This window comes from Canis lupus, chromosome 27, assembly GCF_011100685.1.
Source record: "Canis lupus familiaris isolate Mischka breed German Shepherd chromosome 27, alternate assembly UU_Cfam_GSD_1.0, whole genome shotgun sequence".
Classification (NCBI taxonomy): Eukaryota; Metazoa; Chordata; class Mammalia; order Carnivora; family Canidae; genus Canis; species Canis lupus.
The window spans coordinates 7,585,505-7,595,757 of record NC_049248.1 but is presented as its reverse complement, the minus strand read 5'-3'; the positions used below and the strand labels follow the sequence as shown (position 1 = coordinate 7,595,757).

Here is a 10,253-nt window from a genome sequence, read left to right as displayed (position 1 = left end):
CTTCTCCCTCTGCCTGTGTCTCTGCCTCTCTCTCTCTCTCTCTCTCTGTGTCTCATGAATAAATAAGTAAAATCTTTAAAAAAAAAAAAAAGTACCATTTGAATGGCTTATATTCTAAGCCTGACTGATTATCAGAATCATCTTGGTAGTTTCATAATTTCAAAAACTTGGTCTCTGCCGCCAAAGATTTGTGATTTGTAGAGCTGAGCTGAGTCTTGAACATCTATGTGTGTTTTCTTAAAACACATTTTAAAAGTGTATCCCTATATATCATGCAAAATTTAAAAATTGCTAAAGGTGGGATACCTGGGTGGCTCAGCGGTTGGGCAGATGTGGTTTGGCTCAGGGCATGATCCCAGTCTGGGATCAAGTCCCACGTCGGGCTCCCTACAAGGAGCCTGTTTCTCCCTCTGCCTGTGTCTCTGCCTCTGTCTCTCATGAATAAATAAATATTTTTTAAAAAATTGCTAAAGGGTAATCAGGTGAAAAGTTTTCTCACAGTGAAAAACTTTCTCAGAAAGGTTTTTGTGCTCCTTCACAGAGGTGACCACTTTTAAAAAATTCTTTTTAATCCTTTGGACATAGACTGTGCATGTACAAGCATATATTAACTGTATATCTCTTTTTGAGAAGAGTAGGATTCCATACTTACAGTTCTGTACTGTCTTATTTATTTACTATAACTTGGATATTCTTTTATATCCTCACGTTCTATACCATAATGTTTTACTAGTTCCATTTTGATAGATATTTAGATTGTTTCCAGGCTTGTAGTTATTCAAAGTATGTGTCCTCTAATTTTAGATGATTCTGATTGTAAAATCTTTTAGATGATTTTATTTTTTTTTATTTTTTAATTTTTATTTATTTATGATAGTCACACAGAGAGAGAGGCAGAGACATAGGCAGAGGGAGAAGCAGGCTCCATGCACCAGGAGCCCGATGTGGGATTCGATCCCGGGTCTCCAGGATCACGCCCTGGGCCAAAGGCAGGCGCTAAACCGCTGCGCCACCCAGGGATCCCTTTTAGATGATTTTAATTAGCCATGTTTGGAAACTTCTGAAATGGAGATGAATGATCTAGATAAAAAAATTTGGCCTAATTAGGAGAGGCTTCCTAGAAGAGGTTGGATTTCAATAAGGAAAGAAAAGTGGTAGAACATTTCATGTGTGGAAAACAAGAGTGATCAGTGGTACATATGACCCAGCAATTCCATTCCTGTTGGGCATATACACAACAGAAATGAAAACATGTTCATAAAAAAACTGGTACACAAATGTTCATAGCATTATTCATAATAACCAAAAAGAAGAAATAACCCAAATGTTTATCAACTGATAAATGCTGGGAGGACACCTAGTTGGCTTAGTCCATTAAGCAACTGTCTTAAGCTCAGGTCATGATCTCAAGGTCCTGGGATGAGGCCTGTGTTGGGCTCCACACTCAGTGGGGAGTCTTCTTCTCCCTCTCCCTCTGCTCCTCCCCCTACTTGTGCTCATGTGCCTTCTCTCTCTTTCAAATAAATAAATCCAGTTCCCTGGTGGTCTAGTGGTTAGGATTCGGCGCTCTCAAATAAATAAAATCCTTTAAAAATGTATATCCACACACATTATCCACACAATATTCCATTATGAATGGAATATTATTCAGCCATAAAAAAGAATGAGATACCAATACATATAACAATACAGATGAACCTTGAAAAGTTGAAAACACTATGGTAAATCAAGGCAGTCATAAAAGGCTTGTATTTATATTAAATGTCCAGAATAGGGGCGCCTGGGTGGCTCAGAGGTTGAACGGCTGCCTTTGGCTCAGGTCATGATCCTGAGGTCCGAGGATCAAATCCCACATCAGGCTCACCCTCACTGTGGGGGGCCTGCTTCGCCCTCTGCCTATGTCTCTGCCTCTCTCTGTGTCTCATGAATAAATAAATAAAATCTTAAAAAAAAATGTCCAGAATAGGTAAATCCATAGAGACAGTAGATAGTTGTTGCCAGGAGATGGGGTAAGGGCTGATGAATGAGAGAGAACTGCTAACCGGTACAAATCTTTTTTGGGGATGATAAAAATGTTCAGGAATTAGCAGTTGCACAACCTTGTGAATACACTTAAAAACATATACTAAATGAGTGGATTATATGGTACATGAGTTATATCAATTTGTAAAATGATTTATTTCTAAATTAAGCTTTATTTTTTAAATAAAAGTAAATACATGCATATGGTTAATCAAAAAGAAGGGAAAATGGGACACGTAGATGGCTTAGCTGGTTAAGTGTCTGACTCTTGATCTCAATTCAGGTCTTGATCTCTGGGTCGAGTTCAAGCCCTCCGTAAAGCCTACTTTAAAAAAAAAAAAAAGGGATCCCTGGGTGGCGCAGTGGTTTGGCGCCTGCCTTTGGCCCAGGGCGTGATCCTGGAGACCCGGGATCGAATCCCACATCGGGCTCCTGGTGCATGGAGCCTGCTTCTCCCTCTGCCTGTGTCTCTGCCTCTCTCTCTCTCTCTGTATCTGTCATAAATAAATAAAATATTAAAAAAATAAAAAAATAAATAAAAAAAAAGGAGTAGGGGTGGGGAGTTGACAAAAACAGCAGTCCCCTGTTTCACCTGTCTACTCTTCACATTAGCTTCCCAGAATGAAAGCCTTTCATATTTAAAAATTTTTAATTCAATTAGTTAACATATAGTGTATTATTAATTTCAGAGTACAGTTCAGTATTTATCAGTCTTATATAATACCCAGTGCTCATCATATCACGTGCCCTCCTTAATGTCCATCACCCAGTTATCCCAAGCAGTTTCATTTCTGTGAACTATCATATTTATTATCATAATTTGAAATAATACATCCTACTGCTCTTTAGGATTTATCAGCTTTAGACTTTATTAGCTTCCTGTTATGAAAGATGAAGGTTTAACCCTCCATGATTATCTTAGTTGATATTGAAAAGGAAATTTAGGGATCCCTGGGTGGCGCAGCGGTTTGGCGCCTGCCTTTGGCCCAGGGCGCGATCCTGGAGACCCGGGATCGAATCCCACGTCGGGCTCCCAGTGCATGGAGCCTGCTTCTCCCTCTGCCTGTGTCTCTGTGCCTCTCTCTCTCTGTGACTATCATAAATAAATAAAAATTAAAAAAAAAAAAAAAAAAAAAGAAAAGGAAATTTAAAAATTCAACTCCTATTTATGATTTAAAAATAAAACAGGGTTAGTCTGGTGACACACTAGCAGAGGCAGTGGACGGGATTGTTCTCTTGAAGGGGAAGCAAGATAAAAGGGTTAGCCATGGCGTCTCTGATCAGAAAGGTGATCAGCACTGCGAAAGCTCCAGGGGCCATTGGTCCTTACAGTCAAGCTGTGTTATTCGACAAGACCATTTACATTTCGGGACAGCTAGGCATGGACCCTTCAAGTGGACAGCTTGTGCCAGGAGGGGTGGCAGAAGAAGCCAAACAAGCTCTTACAAACATGGGTGAAATTCTGAAAGTTGCAGGCTGTGACTTCACTAATGTGGTAAAAACAACTGTTTTGCTGGCTGACATAAATGACTTCAACACTGTCAATGAAGTCTACAAACAGTATTTCAAGAGTAGTTTTCCTGCAAGACCTACTTAGCAGGTTGCTGCTTTGCCCAAAGGAGGCCGTGTGGAGATTGAAGCAGTGGCTGTCCTAGGACCTCTCACCACAGCATTGCTATAAGTGGGCCCAGTGTTATTTAGTCTGGAATCGTAACAATGTTTTTAAGTTTACATCTTAATTTTTACCATTGATGTTGGAAAGTGTATGATTGGCTAAAACATTTGAGGTCATTATGGAAATAACTATAAAATAAGGGGAATTAAGCATGAATTGGAGATTAGATGACAACTCCAATTACTGGTGCCATAAATCACACACACACATACTCATGGTACTAGACGTCGGGAAAGAGATGCTCATTACATACGCAAATAAATGAAAGTAGAGGGATCCCTGGGTGGCGCAGCGGTTTGGCGCCTGCCTTTGGCCCAGGGCGCGATCCTGGAGACCCAGGATCGAATCCCACATCGGGCTCCTGGTGCATGGAGCCTGCTTCTCCCTCTGCCTGTGTCTCTGCCTCTCTTTCTCTCTGTGTGACTATCATAAATAAATAAAAATTAGAAAAAAAATTTTAAATGAAAGTAGAGGGTAATAAATCATGCAAGAGAGGAATTACCATTCCTAATAAATAATTAAGAGCACACATAATTCAGTTAAATCCTATTAATTTAATGATGTGAAATAATTAGTCCTCACATCAGCTATATAATTCTGCTTTTACTTGAATAAAATTACAGTACCTGAAATTTGAATGGTAGAGATAAAGGAGAATAAAGTGGATCACAATTTTAATAGATAGTATTTTTCTAATGGAAATAAAATAGACATGCAGATTTAAAAAAATAAATAAAATAAAATAAAACGAAGGGGATCCCTGGGTGGACCAGCAGTTTGGCGCCTGCCTTTGGCCCAGGGCACGATCCTGGAGTCCCGGGATCGAGTCTCGCGTCGCGCTCCCGGCGTGGAGCCTGCTTCCCCCTCTGCCTGTGTCTCTGCCTCTCTCTCTCTCTGTATATCATAAATAAATAAATAAATAAATAAATAAATAAATAAATAAATAAATAAAGCTTTAAAAAACAAAAATAAAAATAAAACAAACCTTGTTGATTTCAGCTCAGGTCATGATATCAGGGTTGTGCGATAGAACCTTGCCTTGGGCTCTGTGTTGGTGGTCGTGGAGCCTGCTTAAGGTTCTCTCCCTCTCCCTCTCTCCTTCACCCTACCACTCTTGCTCTCTCTCAAAAAAAAAAAAAAGAAGAAGAAAAATCAGCAACAAGACAAGGATGCCCAGTATTACCGCTGCACTTTAACTTAGCATTGAAGGTCCTAGTCAATGTCATGAAAGGAAGAAAGGAAAGGAGAGAATGTTTATAAGCACTGAAAAAAAAAAAAAGATCAAATTGTGATCATTTACAAATTATGTGATTTTCATTGTCTAAAACAGGAATCTTTAAAACTTAAAGCTGAGTGGGAAAAAGAAGCAGATTGAGATTTAAAACCTCATGTATGTGGGGATCCCTGGGTGGCGCAGCGGTTTAGAGCCTGCCTTTGGCCCAGGGCGCGATCCCGGAGACCTAGGATAGAGTCCCACGTCGGGCTCCCACGTCGGGCTCCCACGTCGGGCTCCCGGTGCATGGAGCCTGCTTCTCCCTCTGCCTGTGTCTCTGCCTCTGTCTCTCTCTCTCTGTGTGTGACTATCATAAATAAATAAATAAATAAAATAAAAAAAATAAAACCTCATGTATGTAAATTAAAAGTACATGCACAGAAAATAACACACATTTTGCAAAAACCCAGAATTACATCAAGCAATTTATGATGTTTATGGCTGGGGAGAATAGGGGAAAAAGAAATTTAAAAAATGAAACAAAAAAAAATCTTTCAATGGATAAGTAAAGATCATGTGGTTTCCTGGAAAAACAATGTTCTATTTTTGTCGTTAGGGTGATTCATATTCTAAGAAACATATTTATTTATTCTTGTTGATTTCTTTTGTTTTTCTTTTTTTTTCTTGTTGATTTCTTAAACTTATCAGTGTTTATTATAACAAATTGAACTTTACACACCCTCAAGTTCCTTTTGGTATTCTCACACCTATTCAATAATCATTGTGTAATGTACATGCACAATATAGCTGTACACATTAATTTTCTGGGGCTGCCATAACAAAATACCACAACTTTGATAAGTTAAACAACAGAAATTTATTGTTTCTCATTTCTAGTGGCTTAGAAGTCTGAGATGCCAGTAGGTCTCAGTAGGGTTGGATCCCCTGAGGGCTGTGAGGGAGTCTATTTCATGCCTCTCACCCGGTTTCTGATAGTTTGGTGGCAATCTTTGGTGTTCCTTGTCTTGTAGACATATCAGCCTGATCTCTGCCTTCATGTTAACATGGCATCCTCCCTGTATATGTAGATCTTCAAATTTCCCCACTTTATAAAGATACTAGTCATACCAGAGTGGGGCCTGCCCTACTCCACCATGACCTCATCTTAACTAATCACATCTACAAAAACCCTATTTCCAAATAAAATCACATTCCTGGGGACTGGGTGTTAGGACTTCAACATAAAAAAATATTTTTTTTTAAAAGACTTTATTTATTTATGATAGTCACAGAGAGAGAGAGAGAGAGGCAGAGACACAGGCAGAGGGAGAAGCAGGCTCCATGCACCGGGAGCCTGACGTGGGCTTCGATCCTGCGTCTCCAGGATCGCGCCCTGGGCCAAAGGCAGGCGCCAAACCGCTGCGCCACCCAGGGATCCCAACATAAAAAAATATTTAAAAGATTTTATTTTTAAGTAATCTCTACACTGAATGTGGGGCTTGAACTCACAACCCCAAGATCAAAAGTCACATGCTTCACAAACTAAGTCAGCCAGGTGCCCTGGGACTTTAATACAAAAATTTTTGAAGGACATGATTGAACCCATAACAATGGTCTTCAGTCTTCCCAATACATATTTTTACTACTTTGGTAGAGATTGATATATATATATGATTTATATATATAAATATATAATATAAATATATAAATATATATAACATATAATATAAATAAATATCTATATATATGATTTAATGCTCTCTCTATATATATATCACATTCTTATGCTTTTGTTGTTGGTTCTTGAAATTCAGGATTCCTTCTAACTTCAGTAGATTCTCCAGATTTGGTTTTGGAAGCGGAAGCCATGACCTCTCTTAGTTATCTTGTCAGGAAACTGGATTTACATGTCTCAATCCCCTTCTTTCTTTTTTTTTTTTTTTTTAAATTTTTATTTATTTATGATAGTCACAGAAAGAGAGAGAGAGCGAGAGAGAGAGGCAGAGACATAGGCAGAGGGAGAAGCAGGCTCCATGCACCGGGAGCCCGACGTGGGATTCGATCCCGGGTCTCCAGGATCGCGCCCTGGGCCAAAGGCAGGCGCCAAACCGCTGCGCCACCCAGGGATCCCCAATCCCCTTCTTTCTTATAGTTCCCATCCCCCACTCCTCTTCATTGTAGTTATGCATTTTGGCTTGAATCAGTAGGTAGTGTCTACATTATTAGGACCATGTAAGTATTGTTTCCTACTTAGTGTAATGTGGAATAACTTGGGTTTCTTATTCAAAAACTCTGTATCTTTGAGATATGATTTGCCCAATTCAATGGCTTTTAATATATTCACTGAGTTGTATCTCCATAATCATGATCAATTCTAGAATTTTCATCATTATTCCAAAATGAGACCCTATACTCCTTAGTTGCCACCCTCAATTCTCCTTTCCAATTCTAGACAACCACTCACCAACTTTGTGTCCCTATAGATTTTTGCCTATTCTGGATATTTTGCCTAAATGGAATCATTCCATGTGACTGGCTTTTTAAACTCAGCATACTGTTTTCAAGGTTCATCCAAATTGTAGCATGTATCAGTACTCCATTCCTTTTTATTGCTGAATAATATTCCACTGTGTGGATATACCACACCATATTTATCCATTTATCAGTTGGTGGACGTTTGGGTTGTTTTACTTTTGGGTATTCTGAATAATGCAGCTATGAACATAAATGTAAGAAGGTTTTGTGTGGATATTTTCATTTCTCTTACATATACACCTTAGAAGTGGAATTGCTAGGGGACACCTGGGTGACTCAGTGGTTGAGCCTCTGCCTTTGGCTCAGGGCATGATCCCGGGTCTGGGGATCGAGTCCCACATCAGGCTCCCTGCAGGGAGCCTGCTTATCCCTCTGCCTATGTCTCTCTGCCTCCCTCTCTGTATCTCTCATGAATACATAAATCAAATCTTAAAAAAAAAAAGAAGTGGAATTGCTGGGTCACATGATAACTGTTTGAGAAACTGTCAACTCTTTTCCAAATTGGCTGCATTATTTTGCATTTCTACCTGCAGTGTATGAGTTTAATTTCTCCATATGCTTGCCAACACTTGGTATTATCTTTTTTTCCCCACTATAACTATCCTAGTGGGCAAAAAGTAGTATCTCATTGTGGCTTTGATTTGTATTTCTCTGATGGCTAATGATGTAAAGCATCTTTCCTTGTCCTTTTTTTTTTAAAAGATTTTATTTATTTATTCATGAGAGACACAGAGAGAGGCAGAGACTTAGACAGAAGGAGAAGCAGGCTCCTCACAGGGAGCCCAATATGGGACTCAATCCCTGCACTCGAGATCACACCCTGAGACAAAGGCAGCCGCTCAGAGGCTGAGCCAGCCAGGAGTCCCTCTTTCCTTGTCATTATTGGCCATTTGCATATCTTCTTTTGAGAAATGTCTATTTAGATCCTTTGTCTATTTTCAATTTTTTTATTATAATTGAGTTGGATGAGTTCTTTTTTTTTAATTTATTTTTTATTGGTGTTCAATTTACTAACATACAGAATAACCCCCAGTGCCCATCACCCATTCACTCCCACCCCCCGCCCGGATGAGTTCTTTATATATTCTAGATATAATTACCATGCCAGATATCTGATTTGTAAATATTTTCTTCCATTCTATGAATCATTTGAAACACAAAAGTTTTATTTTTAAAAAACATTAATTAGGGCAGCCCGGGTGGCTCAGTGGTTTAGTGCCGCCTTCAGCCCAGTGTGTGATCCTGGAGACCCGGGATTGAGTCCCATGTCGGGCTCTTTGCATGGAGCCTGCTTCTCCCTATGCCTGTGTCTCTGCCTCTCTCTCTCTGTGTCTCTCATGCATAAATAAATAAAAATCTTTTTAAAAAATTAAGAACTTTATTTATTTAGTTTAGAGAGAGGAGCAGAGGGAGACGGAGAGGGAGAATCTCAAGCAGATTCTGTACTGAGTGCAGAACCTGACTCAGGGCTAGATCTCACAACCCTGAGATCATGACCTGAGCCAAAAATGAGATTCGGAGGCTTAACGGGTGAGCCACTCAGGCACCCTGAAGCACAAAAGTCTTAAATTTTTCTGATGCTCTGTTTACTTTTTTCTTTTGTTGTTTGTGTCTTTGTTATCATATCTAAGAAATCATTGCCTAATCCAAGGTTGTGAAGACATAGTTATGCTTTCTTTTAAAACTTTTATAGTTTTAGCTTTTACATTTAAGTTTTTGATACATATTTATTTAATGCTTGTGTATGGTGAGAGGTAAACATCCAACTTCATTCTTTTGCATGTTGACATCCAGTTGTCCCAGGAGCATTTGTTGAAAAGATTATTCTTTCCCCCATTAAATGGTTTTGACACCTTTGTTGAAAATCAATTGACATAAGTGTGAGGTAACTTCCCTTTCTTATTTAACTTTTTGTTTTTCCTTAAGTTAATGATTGCCTCTTTTTTATTTTGTATAATTTTCTATGTATCTAGCTAGAATTTTTTCCGTATTTCATCAGAACTGTAAAAATACGTGTTCCTATTACTTTTCAAATATTTAAACATGTTAGATACTTTATCTGCTTTTTTCTCTGGAGTCTTTCCTGAAGCTTTTTCTAACCTCTTATTTCAGTCAGGACACATTGTTTCTGGGTCTATGGCACAGCTATCATTCCAAGGATTTTCTTTCCCCAGTTATGTGTGTGGATCCACCACTCCATTCCTTATTATCTATTGCTTTTCTCTTTCCTCTTTGCCAGAGTGTATCTTGTAGAGGCCTACTTGAAAAGAGAGGTAAGAATTTTGATGCTGAAAGAAGTCTATATTCTAACTTTTGATACATATTGATCTTCTTAAAAAAGATTTTATTTATTTATTTGATAGAGAGAGACAGAGACAGAGACAGAGACAGAGACAGAGGCAGAGGGCACAGTGGAGGGAATGGCAGAGGGACAGAGAGAAGCAGGTTCTCCACTGAACAGGGAGCCCAATTCCAGGCTTGATCCCGGGACCCTGGGACCATGACCTGAGCTGAAGGCAGACGCTTAACCAACTGAGCCACCCAGGTGCCCTGATCTTTTTAAAAATATTGATCTTATATTGATAGTTTGGTTAATATGGAATTCTAGATTAATGATCATTTTTCTTCAGAATTTTAAAGGCACTACCACATTGTCTTCTATCTTCTAATACTGTATTGAGATGCCATTCTGATTCCTGTCCTTTTTTCCCCTCTCTTTGAATTCTTTTAGGATCTTCTCTTTTTCCATAATATTCTGACTTCACAAAAATGTGTCTTGATGTGCTTCTTTTTTCTTTCATTGTGTGG

The 10,253-nt window shown here is 38.9% G+C and overlaps 1 pseudogene; it reads left to right on the top strand.

Annotated features, from left to right (window-relative positions):
- The first annotated feature begins 3,203 nt into the window (after window positions 1-3,203).
- Window positions 3,204-3,820, top strand: LOC100687105 (annotated as a pseudogene).
- The last annotated feature ends 6,433 nt before the right edge of the window (window positions 3,821-10,253 follow it).